At 41.1% G+C, this 15,022-nt stretch overlaps 1 non-coding gene across 1 annotated transcript; it reads left to right on the top strand.

Moving 5' to 3' along the window:
• The first annotated feature begins 8,941 nt into the window (after nucleotides 1–8,941).
• Nucleotides 8,942–9,023, top strand: TRNAS-UGA (transfer RNA serine (anticodon UGA)). Its single transcript has one exon. It is a non-coding gene; the product is annotated as a tRNA-Ser (tRNA).
• Nucleotides 9,024–15,022: the final 5,999 nt, after the last annotated feature.

Consider the following 15,022-nt stretch of genomic DNA (forward strand, 5'->3'; position numbering starts at 1 on the left):
CCACGGGATAGCAAAGAGTTGGACACGACTGAGCAACTGAACTGAACTGAACTGATAGGGACAGAAGCAGATTAATGATTGCCAGGAAAGAGCAGGGAGTGATTGTTTAATGGGTATAGGGTTTCCTCCTAGGATGATGAAAATGTTCTGTAGTAAGATATTGCGGAAAAACCCAAGTGAACTTTTTGGCTAGCCCAATAGATAATGGTGATGGTTTCACATAATGAATGTACTGGAAACCCCTGACATGTACTGTAATGGTTAAAATTGGGAATTTTATGTTATATGAGTTTATCTCAACAAAACAAAAGCAGAAAAATTGTCACATACACAATTAAAACTATGCAAAAACCTATGTAAGTGTAAGGGGAAAAATAAAGCAGAGATATACAAAAAGGCTTAAATGGGTCAGGGTTTTTTCTATTTCTTACAACTTTTTATAACATTATTACATTGTTTTCATAATAAAAAGATAACTATCATGTATCAAGTATCTACTAAAAAATTAAGCACTCTGTTAGGCATTTTCATGAATCATAAGTACTTTCCAACATACTGGGTGAACAGGAAACATTTGATAGAAACATGGAAAGGAGAGCAAAGGAATCTAGTTATGGGCATGGGGGATTGAATTCTTAGTTATGTATTTCTGTTAAACAACCCCAAAACATGGCTTTAGAAGAAAGATTTGTATATTTAATGCATAAGCTTACATAAGCTACCTAAGGTCAACACTTGATTTTCCCTTATAATTGAATAGCCCCAAAGAGAAATTAGAATTAGTAAGAGACAGCATTCTTTTACAAAGAACCAGGACAGTGTTAAAGTTACAGTTCCTTAAAGTTAAAAGAAAACTGGTCTGTGAGTTGTTTCCCAGTCAATTTTAACTATAATGCAGTGATCATAGCTGTATTTTTGTATAATTCATAAAATTATTTTTATGACCTCTGTTCATAAAACCAATTGCCTTTATAAAAACCACTTGGAGTAACAACCTGGAGGGTGGGACTGGGTAAGGGGCGGAGGGAGAGACTCAAGAGGGGAGGGAGATGTGGATACTTATGACTGATTCACACTGTTGTATGGCAGAAGCCAACACAAAACTGTAAAGCAACTATTCTCCAATTAAAAATAAATTTTAAAAAATAATTTTAAAAAAAAATCCCAGTTGGAAACCCCAGTACCATCAATTCTATAGAGAGAGCCAGTCCAAAGAGTTTTGTAAGGCAACTCAATTCTTATAAATAAGCTGGGTGAAGATTTCATCCTTAATAAATTTATTCTGCCCTTTTGATATTTAATTGGACTTTAAAAGTACACTAAGATGTCTTTGGTAGATCTAGATCTCTGCTGTCTCAAAATCAGTAGGTGCTACTACTGAGAACTCAAGACTGAATATCATACTAGCATCATACCCTTCAAGAAAAGAGGATTCCATCATTCTTAACTTTATTTCTTAATTGACATGGCATTAGAGGACTGATTAGGTAGGAAAATCCTACCAATAAATTGTTCTAGTCCTTACTAGGATATATCTTCAGTCTTCTTCAAAATATATACATATAAGCAATATAATAATCAAAAAGCAATCCATAATTAATTGCTTAGACTTCAAAAGTACAATTGGTGGCTTCCCAAGTGGTTCAGTGTTAAAGAATCTGCCTGCCAACGCAGGAGATGCAAGAGACACAGGTTCCATCCCTGGGAAGATCCCCTGAAGGAGGAAATGGCAACCCACTCCAGTATTCTTTAGCCTGGGAAATCCCATGAACAGAGGAGCCTAGTAAGCTACAGTCCACGGAGACTCAGTCAGACACAACTGAGCACACATACATGCAAAAATACAGTCATCTACAAAGGAATAATTTTCATGGGAATTATTTACATCACTTTTCAAGATGCCTGTAATTTAACAACTAAATTTTCATCAGTGTTTTGCTGCCAATAAATCAGTAAATTTTTTGGCCATTCTGAACTAAGCCCCTTACATATGTTGTCACAAATGTACAGCTAGGGTTATTCTCCAATCAGTATAGAATTAAATTCAAAAATCTTGAATGGTGGCTAAGCTTCTTGAACTCTGTAGTTGTTACCAATTCTATTCCTTTTAAATGAAGTACAAAAGCACATAAAGCAGCTAAGTTAAAATTTCCACACTCTGATTACCTATCATTGGTTACCATATGAGCGTGCTGTGTTCAATTCAGTTCAGTAGCTCAGTCATGTCTGACTCTTCGCAACCCCATGGACTGCAGCACGCCAGGCTTCCCTGTCCATCACCAACTCCAAGAGCTTACTCAAACTCATGTCCATAGAGTCAGTGATGCCATCCAAACATCTCATCCTCTGTCATCCCCTTCTCCTCCCGCCTTCAATCTTTCTCAGCATCAGAGTTTTTTCCAATGAGTCAGTTCTTCGCATCAGAAGGCCGAACTTTTGGCATTTCAGTTTCAGCATTAGTCCTTCCAGTGAATATTCAGCACTGATCTCCTTTAGGATGGACTGGTTGGATCTCCTTGCAGTCCAAGGGACTCTCAAGAGTCTTCTCCAACACCACAGTTCAAAAGCATCAATTCTTTGGCACTCAGCTTTCTTTATGGTCCTACTCTCATATCCATACATGACTAGCGGAAAAACTGTAGCTTTGACTAGATGGACCTTTGTTGGCTGTGTGCTATGTAGGATGCTCATAAAAATACAATTGTATAATGGAAAGAACAGGGATTCTGAGAGAGTCTGACTGGCCCAGCTTGAGCTGTCTGGTGGACAGAATTCAAAGATAGTTCCCCAGATCCCTGTCCCCACTGTACACAGATCCTGCCCTACTTGAGCAGGATTTGTGATATGATGCAATAGTCACTGCAGTGATTACATTATATCATATAAAACTTTACTGTAGTAAACTAGAGAGCAGTTTTCTCCTGCTGGCCTTGAAAACCCCAACTACCATATTGTAGAGAGGGCCACATGGCAAGGTAAGTGGGCAGCCTCTAGGAACTGAGAAAGGTCCTCCACTGACAGCCAACAGGCCTGGAACCACAGGAGCTGAATTCTGGTAGCAATGAGTGATCTTAGCAGAGGATCCCAAGACTTAGATGAGAGCAAAGTCTCAGTCAGCACCTTGAAAACTGGTGAGACCCCAAGCAGAGGACACAGTCAACCCGTGACCACACACCTGACCCACAGAAACATAAGACAACAAATTCATATTGTTTATGTCACTAAGTTTGTGATAACCTATTATTCAGCAACAGAAAACCAAGTCCCACGCCTACTTAAATAAAGCAGGATGGAATACCTTGACTAACAGGTGAAGTAAGTTCACATCCAATGGGGGAGGATTCGTCCTCCTTAAGTGCAATTGAAGTGTCATCATCAGTTTGGAGGATGCATACTAGAAAAAAGAAGAGCAAAAATTACCCACCACAGTATATTCAGTATCTAACATTTCATAGGCTTTCAACGTTCAACTCACAACTCTTCCCTACTGTTGGATCCCTAATCCCCCTCCCAATGCAAGAGACACAGATTCGATCCCTGGGTTGGGAAGATCCTCTGGAGAAGGAAATGGCAACCCACTCCAGTATTCTTGCCTGGAAAATCCCATGAATAGAGGAGACTGGCAGGCTACAGCCCATGGGGTCAAAAAGAGTCAACAGGACTGAGCATGCATGCACATTGCCATATACACACTTCTAGAGCTACGTGTCACTGAGCGAGAGACTAACAAAGAAAACATGAGGGCAACAAAATCTAGTCAACAAAGTAGGCTAATAAAACAAATTATAATCTTGAATCTGTCACTAATTAGACAGGTGACCTTGGGCAATCACTCATGGGCCACAGTTCCTATCTGAAAATAAAAGGATTGGACTAGCTCTAATGTTATTCCAACATTTGAATTCTGATTTATTAAAACTGAGGGGGGGGGGATCATCAAAATAATTCAAATTAAGTTTTGATTTGTTATAAAAGGACAAAGAAATGTCACACTGCTCCCAAACATATGCCCCATCCCTCTCAGTATTCTGCTTCTGAAAGTGACATCAAGAAAGTTTCCACATGCAAATTAGCTTAATAAAAACTACCACATAAAGGAACAAAATCTGGGAGTGGTATGGAGTAGGAGGCAACCAGAATCACAGGAGACTTTTATAAACTAAAATGTCCATAATTGAAAATAAAATTTTTATGATGCTATTGTCATGAATGATAACATGCTTATATCATGATTGGGTTGAAAGATATGTATTTCACCTTTTTTCTGTTACTTGCCACTCACTGCATTAAATGGCATTGCTAAAGAGCTAATGCTGAAAAAGAACTAATTTAGAAATTCACACTTTTTAAAAATAAAACTTATAATAAATTTGACCTCCTGGCTCATTTTAGCAATATGACAAATCATTTTAAAAGGCAATTTAAGCTTTTTAAAAGCCTACAGTAACTCAAAGAAGCTGAAAATTAAAATTCAGGGCAAAAATCATCAAAATAATGTTAAATCTAGGTATTTCATTTTTCAAATGATGCAAAGAAAAATTAATCACAATTGTTCTTACCAAATGCACATTAATTTTGTAATATTCTTTCCCTTTGCAGCATTCCTTTCCCCCACAAAACACATAAAAACCCTCAGTAGAATTTCTGATTGAACTATTTTAACCATAATCAACTCCCATTACTGTCAAGTGTTTAAGCAAGTGAAGAAAATTCTTAAAAGGGGAAGGGGAAGTTAGGAAAGAGTAAGAACCTTCCATAAATATTATCATTCAACGACACAGAAGAAAGGAGTTTTAAAAAGACTTCCAGATAGAACCAATAAATAGTAAGATAAAATTATAGGTTATCTCAGAATACATAGAATATAAGAGATAAAAAGACAAAGCTTAAGCAAACGTTAATATACATGATAAAAGTACATGTGCATACATGATACAAAAGTAATGTTAATATACATGATAAAAGTTATGCCTGGAAATGTCAGGAATAACTTTGCTCTTATATAGTATTCATAAAGAAACTGAGATTACCCATGTAGCTCTGCCAAATTAAAATCAAAAAGATAAATTTTTTAAAAGCAAAATCTCAAATTAGATAAAACTTATTCTTACAATTCTCAAGTATTTTGCTTCTCATCCACAATTAATAGATTTAGACACTTAGTACCTTATTTTAGTTAAGTTGTTGTTCAGTCACTCAAGTCATGTCCGACTCTACAACCCCATGGACTGCAGCACGCCAGGCTTCCCTGTCCTTCACCACCTGCCAGAGTTTGCTCAAACTCATATGCATTGACTCAGTAATGCCATCCAATGATCTCATCCACTGTTGTCTCCTTCACCTCCTGCCTTCAATCCTTCCCAGTATCAGGGTCTTTTCCAATAAGTCAGCTCTTCACATCAAGTGGTCAAAGTATTGGAGCTTCAGCTTCAGCATCAGTCCTTTCAATGAATATTCAGGACTGATTTCCTTTAGGATTGACAGGTTTGATCTCCTTGCTGCCCAAGGGACTCTCAAGAGTCTTCTCCAGCACCACAGTTTGAAAGCATCAATTCTTTGGTGCTCAGCTTTCTTAATGGTCCAACTTCCACATCTGTACACAACTACTGGAAAAACCATAGCTTTGGCTAGACAGACCTTTGTCAGCAAAGTGATGTCTCTGCTTTTTAATATGCTGTCTAGGTTTGTAATAGCTTTTCTTCCAAGGAGCAAGCATCGTTCGACTTCATGGCTGCAGTCACCATCCACAGAGATTTTGGAGCCCAAGAAAATAAAGTCTGTCACTGTTTCCATTGTTTCCATCTATTTGCCATGAGGTGATGGGACTGGATGCCATGATGTTATTTTTTTGAATGTTGAGTTTTAAGTCAACTTTTTGACTCTCCTCTTTCACTTTCATCAAGAGACTTTTTAGTTCCTCTTTGCTTTCTGCCATAAGGGCAGTGTCATAGGTCATTGATATTTCTCCCAGCAGTCTTGATTCCAGCTTGTGATTCATACAGCCTGGCATCTCGCATGATGTACTCTGCATATAACTTAAATAAGCAGGATGACAATATGCAGCCTTGATGTACTCCTTTCCCAATTTGAAACCAGTTCCATGTTCAGCTGTGTTGCTTCTTGACCTACCTACAGGTTTCTCAGGAAGCAGGTAAGGTGGTCTGGTATTCCCATATCTTTAAGAATTTTCCACAGCTTGTTGTAACCCACACAGTCAAAGGCTTTAGCATAGTCAATGAAGCAGAAGTAGATGTTTTTCTGGAATTTCCTTGCGTTTTTTAGATCCAACGGATGTTGGCAGTTGATCACTGGTTGATGATCACTGGTTCCTCTGCCTTTTCTAAGTCCAGCTTGTATATCTGGAAGTTCTCAGTTCACGGACCATTGAAGCCTAGCTTTAAAAGATTTTGAGTATTCCCTTTCTAGTGTGTGAAATGAGTGCAATTGTGCAGTAATTTGAACATTTTTTGGCATTGCCCTACTTTGGGATTGGGATAAAAATTGACCTTTTCCTGTCCTGTGGCCATTGCTGAATTTTCCAAATTTGCTGGCATACTGAGTGCAGCGCTTAATTAAGGGAGATGGCCAACAAACACATGAAGAGATGTTCAACATCACTAATTATTAGAGAAATGCAAATCTAAACTACTATGAGATGTCACTTCATACCTGTCAGAATGGCCATCATTTTAAAAATCTACACACAATGTTGGATACGCTGTGGAGAAAAGGGAACCTTCTTGCACTGCTGGTGGGAATGTAAACTGATACAACCACTATATGGAAGTTCCTTAAAAAACTAAAAATAAAACTACCATATGACCCAGCAATCCCTCTACTTGGCACATACCCAGAGAAAATCATTATTCAAAAAGACACATGCACCCAAAGGTTCATTGAAGCACTATTTACAATAGCCAGATTATGCAAGCAACCTAAATGTTCATCAGCAGACAAATGGATAAAGATGTGGTACCTATATACAGTGGAATATTAATTAGTCATAAAAAAGAGTGAAATTGGATCCTTTGTAGACACCTGGATGGACCTAGAGATTGTCATACAGAGTGAAGTAAGTCAGAAAGAGAAAAACAAATATTGTATATTAATGCACGGGGCTTCCCAGGTGGCACTAGAGGTAAAGAACCCGCATTCCAATCAGGAGACATAAGAGAGGCAGATTCGATCCTCTGGGATCGACTCGATTCCCGATTAGATATATCGGGAAGATCCATATGTATGGAATGTAGAAAAATAGTACTAATGAACCTATTTGCAGGCCAGGAATAGAGACACAGAGGTTGAGAATAGACAAGTGGGCATGAAGAGGGTGGGGAAGAAGACAGTGGGACAAATTGAGAAAGTAGCGCGCGCGCGCACGCGCGCGCGCGTGTGTGTGTGTGTGTGTGTGTACCCACACTATATATATTCACACTAGGGTGTGTGTGTGTGTGTGTGTGTGTGTGTGTGTGTGTGTGTGTACCCACACTATATATATTCACACTAGGGTGTGTGTGTGTGTGTGTGTGTGTGTGTGTGTGTGTGTGTGTACCCACACTATATATATTCACACTAGGGTGTGTGTGTGTGTGTGTGTGTGTGTGTGTGTGTGTGTGTACCCACACTATATATATTCACACTAGGGAACTCTACTCAGTGCTCTACAGTGGCCTAAATGGGAAGGAAAACCAAAGAGTGGATATAAGTATATGTATGGCTGATTCACTTTCCTATGCAGCAGAAACTAACACAACATTGTAAAGCAACTATACTTCAATAAAAATTAATTTTTTTTAAAGTTTAGATGAGAAAGGTACTGAAAAAATCTCAAGAAAATTCACACAGCTTTCAAGTGAGGTCACTTAACAATTGATCTTCCAAAGAGCAAGGATTCCTTCTCCTGCCTTACTATGAAATCCCGGCCTGCACCCAGGAAAATTTCTGGATCTGTGAAAATTTCTGTGAGAAATTACCATGAGAAAGATGGTTACGTTTCCCTGAACAGGTTCAGAAATTTAAAGTAATAAAAGGCCTCCTATGGTTTTCTGAAGATCTTCCAACAGACAGAACTTTCTGGAAGTAGGACGCCACAGTGTGCGAGTAGGAGGTGCTTGCACGCCCCCTGGGATTCCCAGCGCCAACCCTTAGGCCACATTCCTCCTTCAGTTCTCTGAGGTAAAAACCAGGGTACAGACCGACCGGATTCTGAGAACTTTCGCGAAATAACGCAGTTAAAGTACCCAGTGCAGAAGCTACACTTAACAAGTGTGTGGTTGGCGGGGGGGGGGGCTGGAATTAATGGCATTTAAAGGTAAAATGCAGACCTAATCCGCAGAACTTTGTTCTCAAAACACCTTCAAGTCACCCCGTCAACTGAGAAAACTGAGGCCAGCAACGAAGGGGTCAATCGGCAGAGAATGAAAGATGACTGCCTGGGCAAGAGCCGGGGAGAGGCGAGCCCCGGGGCAGCGGCGGAGGGCTCGTGCCTCCCCTCACTCCTCCCAGTCTTTCCGCAAATTGAGGAGCGATCACCGCGGTCAGAGCAGTCCAAGATGCAGAACTTTTCCAGGGCGCGGGCCCGCAACACTGAAGGAGAGAGTTATTTGTTTCAAATCTCTCTTTGTGACCTAATGAGGAAGCGGGAGGGCAAACAGCAGGTCTGAGACCAGAAGCTAAGCAGGGTGGCGATTTTCGATTTTCCAAGCGCATGGAAGGGAAGGATTTCTAAGACCCTCTCTTAAAGGCGTTTACTTAAACTACTTAAGGGAGATTTTATTATTTCTTCGCGTTAACGAGGTAGCTCCTGCAACTTGAGCAGTAAGCCCCGGCCGCCTCTCAGAGCGGACCTCAGGAAGACTGTAGGCCCCGCCCACTAGCGTGTCTGGTGCGCATGTGCTCAGTTTTAACACTAAAGTGTCTCCGCCTTCCACTTCTCGCCGTGGCAGCGATGGCCGAGTGGTTAAGGCGTTGGACTTGAAATCCAATGGGGTCTCCCCGCGCAGGTTCGAACCCTGCTCGCTGCGGAAGCGGTTAGCTTTATTCCTTTTTTCCCCAGATTTCTAATAAATACCATCAAATGATAATCCGCATTCTTCAGCTACATTTCCCATATCTGCCGGCTAAATGGTCTGACAACAGAGAAATTAAACGTGTCAAAGAAAAGCCAGTGTCAGTGCTGTGAACATGCCACTAATGAAAATAGTCTTTCTTTATCCTAAACAGCAGCTAATCTTTCAGAATCTTGTTCCTCGTTCGCAGAATAAAAATAAAATGAAGATAAATATTGGTGAGAATTTTCAGGCTATCATAGCCTGAGCAAGCTATCATCTCATTAAAACTGATGGTAAACCTAATACTATCTCTCCTTCCATCCCAGAATCACCTTCACCTTCACCTCACAACATCAAAAAGTGGTGTGAAATACAAACTTCTAAAAGTTCAACTTCTAAATTAGAATAGGTAGATCCGCACGATGGAACGCTGCATGTAGCCACTAAAATGATATTACAGACATGGGAAGACTTTCCCAATATATTTCCAGTGGAATTTGAGGGGGGGTTAATTTTAATTTTCCTAATAGTTTTTTGTTTAACTTAGTTTTCTAAAATGTGTGTATTCATCCAGTATTTTTTTTTTTTTTAATAATAAAAGGACCAACTCTAGCAGCTTTAACACATAAGTGGTTTGTCTCAAGAAATCTGGGAACAGTTAACTCTCCAATGGAACAATGGAACAGTGCTCTTTCCAGCTTTCTTTTCTGCCATTTTTATTTTATTTTATTTTTTGTCCACATGGCACATGTGGGATCTTAGCTCTCCAGCCAGGGGAACCATGGCCCCCACCTTGGAAGGACCAGTGTTAACTAGTGGATTGCCAGGGAAGTCCCTCTGCTCTGCCATTCTCAATGCGCAGGCCACATTCCAAGCATGTTGTCTCATTGTCCTAAGATGATTGCCAGACCTCCAGACCTCACATCTGTATTCAGCTAGAAAGTGAAGAGACAAAAACCCTGTTTATATCTCATTTCCTTGAACTGTGTAACATGACTACCACTCAGTTCAGTTCAGTTCAGTTGCTTAGTCATGTCCAACTCCCACCAGCTACAGGAATTCTAATGAAATAAGTGTTTTAAGCTGAGTGTATTGCTACCCAATTCAAAATTAGAATTTCATTGATAAGGAAGAAAAATCGATGGATAGGGAGTGGACAATCAACTGTTTCTGCCACACTCTTCTAACAGGAAAGTCAAATTTTCTAGGCATAAGACCTTCAATTTAAGTCCCCTATCTGCCTCCCCAGCCTTCCCACCCTTCTCTTCCATCTCCTTTTGAGTTATTAGAAGTTTTCCCAGCCCTGTTTGATGGCTCTTGTCTTTGAACCTTTTCACTTGTTCACACACAATTGCCTTCCTAGTTAGAGGACTTGCTGTCTTTTTTAATGTAGATGGAAGACTACAATTTATCCTCACTCCTCCCTCCCTCTATCACAGAAGCTGAAAGAGCCACTCATTTGCTTTCAAGTACCTCTTGCAGGTAGGGAGGCAGAATGTGACCTAGGCCCAGCCAATCAGATGTGCCCACTGCCCTCAACTTTCAATCAGAACTGCTAATGCAAAGAAGCAGGGAGGGCAAGGATCCACCCTGTTGGTAAGCAGAGGCCACAGTGGGAGCTGCGGAGATTGCTGAGGGTAGCAGCACCAAGGTTACAAGTGAAGTTTACAGTCAGTCCTTCAGCAGCAGCAACGGTAGTGTCGTCATTCCACATTGATCTTGGACTTTGCCTAACCTAGCTTACTCCTGTCCCATTTTCCAAAAGTGGCTTTGCAGCCCTCCTGGAGATTTTATGAACTATTTGATTTCCTTCCAGTAAGTATTCTGCTTAAATCAGGCCCAGTCAATTTCTTTTCTTCCTAACACCAGATATAGCTTCCCTCTTCACCTGACCATTACCTGCTGGGAAAACTCATGTTCTTTCTTCAGGTGTCACCTTCTGGGTAAAGCATTCCTGCAATTTCCAGGTTTGACCCCAGAGGCCCCATTTTTATTCTTTTATTCTCACTACTTATTATAGCAAATCTCACATTGAACTATTTCTGTCCGTTTGCCTCTCTTCCCACTAAATGGTAAATTTCCTGCGAATGTAAAAAGGGATCATGTCTCATCTTTGTATCCCTGACTAGCACAGAAAAGGTACTCTATGAAACTTTAATAAAGGAATGAATAAATATATGAATCAACACACAAGTCCACAGTCCACCCCTAGAATGCCCTGGAAAAAATGGCAGGGGAGAAGCAAACTTGTTATCTTCCTTTTGAAGACCACTCACCTTTCCCTCAGGCTTCCCAGGTGGTACAGTGGTAAAGAATTCGCCTCCCAGTGCAGGTTCCTGAGTTGGGAAGATCCCCTGAAGGAGAGACTGGCAACCCACTCCAGTATTCTTGCCTGGAAAACCCTATGGAAGAGGAGCCTGTGCTACAGTCCATAGGGTCACAAAAAGTCAGACACAACTGAAGTGACTTACATACACAAACTTTGTCTTAGCATGAACGTGAGTTAATTTAATATATAATATTCTCCTCCCTTCCTTACCTTTCCATTTCCTTCCCTTTCCTTATTTTTTCCTCACCATCTTTTTATTTTTCTTCTGTTCCCTTGTCTTGTAGCACTGAAAGAACCGACTGAACCAGGAGGCAAGTACATACAGACCTCCATCTCTCTGGGCAACCTCCATGCCCATCTCCCTAAGAGTGGTTCGCTTTCACCCTGCCTCCATGTAACCTGAATGTCATCTCTCTCTGTGGGAAGCAAGGGAAAATCCACAGATGATTTTAGAGATGTGGAAGTGGTTCTGTAGCACACTCCTCAGAGGACACAGCCTCAACTTCTCCTCCTTCCACCTTTCTCTTCATCCAAGTCCCCCAGGGCCTTCACTCTCCTGTGCATCCCTGAAGCCTACAATTTCCAACCCAACTTCATATGGTGAATGACCTTGAGGATTTTCCCTCAAGATCCCAGCTCTTTCACTCTTTTATAATACAGAGTAATTAAGTCTCACCCCTATGCATTGGCATCAGTGTGCCCAACAATCAAAGTGCCCCCCTGAGAAGGCAGAGGAAGATATAAATACAATACCAAAGTCTCCTTACCCTACCTCAGATATTTTTCTATTCACTTCTATTAATACAAAATAAATCCTTAAAAAAATAAATAAATAAATCCTGCAACTTCCCAGAGTTCAAAAAGTTTTTCAATGTAGATAAACTGAAGAGAATTTTTTTGTAAACTGTAATCAGTTGATCTGCAAGCAAATACTGAACTCTTAACCATCCCTCCCCTTCCAAATCCAGGTCCTTCTCCATCTGTGCTTCCAGTTTGCAGCATCTCGACCCCCTGAGCAGGACATACCCACTTGGAATTATCCTGATACTTCCTACTCCCCACCTCATCTATCCACCCCAAGTGCCACTGAGGTTACCCCTAAATATGCTCCGAATCCACTCTGTTCCAAATCTACCACCATCAGCCCATCTAAATCAACATCACCTCTCAGGCTGATTACTTCTCAGCTTCCTGTCTCCCCCATCTACTCTTCCTCCCCTTTAATCTACTGTCCCTAAAATAAAATTCAAAAATTTAATATACTGGGAATTACCGGGTGGTTATGACTCTGCTTTCACTGCTGTGAGCCCAGGTTCAATCCCTGGTAGGGGAACTAAGATCCAGTAAGCCACGTGGCACAGCCAAAAAAAAATTTAGTGCACATTTGGTCTAATAACTCTCCTCTGAAGACCTTTCTTGAGATTCCCAAGTGCTCTTACAATAAAGACTAAACTCCCTACAATGACCCCTTCGCTCCGCATGATGCTGCCAGCATACCAACGGGGCTTCTCCCACTCATTCTCTGGCAAGATATACTGTCCTTTCCTTTAGTTTCTTGAAGAGATTACACTCTTTCCCACCTTAGGAATTTTATGTATGTTCCAATGTAATCCTCTCCATCAAATTAGGTCACCTTCTTATGTGATTTCATACCATTTTATTCTTTTTCTTCACAACACTTACTGTACTATGTGATACTTTAGTATGAATATTTGCTTCATTTCTCCCTGCATGTGAACATATAGTGTGGGATATGTATGTGTGTTTAACCACTGAAACTCCTTATCTGGTCCTTAGTGGGCCCTCAATAAATAATTTTGCTGAATGACTTCTGTGGTTGAGAAGATCAGGGAGCACAAGATCTCAAAATGGGACTTCTCTGGTGGCCCAGTGGTTGGGAATCCACCTTGGAATATGGGGGACAAAGGTTTGATCCTGGGCAAGGAACTAAGTTCCCACGTGCCTCAAAGCAACTGAGTCCTCAGCAGAAGGATCCTGCACAAGGCAACAGAGATCCCCCTATGCTGCAACTAAGAACTGATGCAACCAAATACATTTTTTTAAAAAGGTCTCAGAATACCTGAAACAGTGGGAGATAGAGCCTCTAATGAGGGTGGGTATACCCTGCTTTCCTTCAACTTTCAGGGATGAATCAAAACTGTACCTGAGGGACTTCCCTGGTGGCTCAGTGGTAAAGAATCCGCCTGCCAATGCACAGAACACAGCTTTGATCCCTGGTTCAGGAAGATCCCACATGCTGTGGAGCAACTAAACCCATACACGACAACTATTGAGCCTGTGCTCTAGAGCCCCCAAGCCACAACTACTGAAGCCCTCAAGCTCTAGAGCTTCTGCTCTTCTATAAGAGAAGCCACTGCAATGAGAAGCCCGCACACCACAATGGAGACCCCACAGCCAAAAATAAATATAAATAAATGAAAACTTCTTTTTTTAGATCATATATTAGTTTTATTTTAAATATTTTCGAGGAACAGCATTGAAACAAGTATACTATCAAGGGTGAAACAGATAACCAGCCCAGGTTGGATGCATGAGACAAGTACTCAGGGCTGGTGCACTGGGAAAACTTTTTTTAAAATTACACCTGAATAGATTTGTGTCCTGACTGCATAGATCGGCAGGAGCATTGCAGCTGAACCACCTGATGTATTGCAGCACTCTTTAGTATGATTTATGAAGCTGTTATTTTGTTTTAACACATCATGTTTATTGTAAAGGAGTTTCCTCCCCAGTGGTTTCATTAATGGAGGCATTGTTGTGTAGTGAGGCTGGGGAAAAGTGATTCAGAGATAGGGCTGGCCTAGAACACATATAAAACTTATATTCCAAGTCCCCTCTGGCCCTGACAAATCCCCCATGCCCACCTTTGAAGGCATCACTCCCCAATGTGCCCACATCCTCAAGAACATCTGGCCTTATGCCTTTTCTAAATGCAAGAGTGCAAACAACTAACAATGATGCCTAAGTCATAGCCCCTACAGGGGCTAGAGAGATAGAACCTCTGACACTGGAATCTTTAGATAAAACAGATGACTTGTTCTATCTGAAGCAATGATGGGGAAAACTTAGAGCTTTCAGCTCTTGTTTTAATCACTAGTTTCCTTCCCAACATACATGAAGTTAATCAGACAAGCTCACTCAGGCTGGTAGACTGGATGCCACAGGAAACTGTATTTCTTTTTCCTTCCCATTTTCCCTCACTTCTACTCATCAGTCCTACGCCTGGGGGACATTCTTTCATGAGTTGAATTCTGAGGCCTAAAGAGTGGATAGAAGGGACTTAGATTTACCTTAGCTTAGTTCTACACCTGGGGACACTCTCTCATGGGTTGGATTCCAAGGCCTAAGGAGTGGATGGGAGGGACTTAGGTTTACCTTAGCTGCTTTGTCTGTTACTAGGCTACCACAGAAGAAATGAGTGAACAAGGCCAAGTATCCATTGGTATGTCTAGGCCAATCAGAAGACATGAGTGACAGACAGGATGGCCCATGGGCTTCATGCTCTTGATGCTCTTTGATGCTTGAGGTCAGGGATAGAAAAGAGTCAGGAATTGCTCTGCTCCTCACTGAGGTGCTGAGGTACAGTCCTAGCCTGGTCAGCTCATCAATACCGGGTCCCACT

This window comes from Muntiacus reevesi, chromosome 2 (genome assembly GCF_963930625.1).
Source record: "Muntiacus reevesi chromosome 2, mMunRee1.1, whole genome shotgun sequence".
Taxonomy (NCBI): domain Eukaryota; kingdom Metazoa; phylum Chordata; class Mammalia; order Artiodactyla; family Cervidae; genus Muntiacus; species Muntiacus reevesi.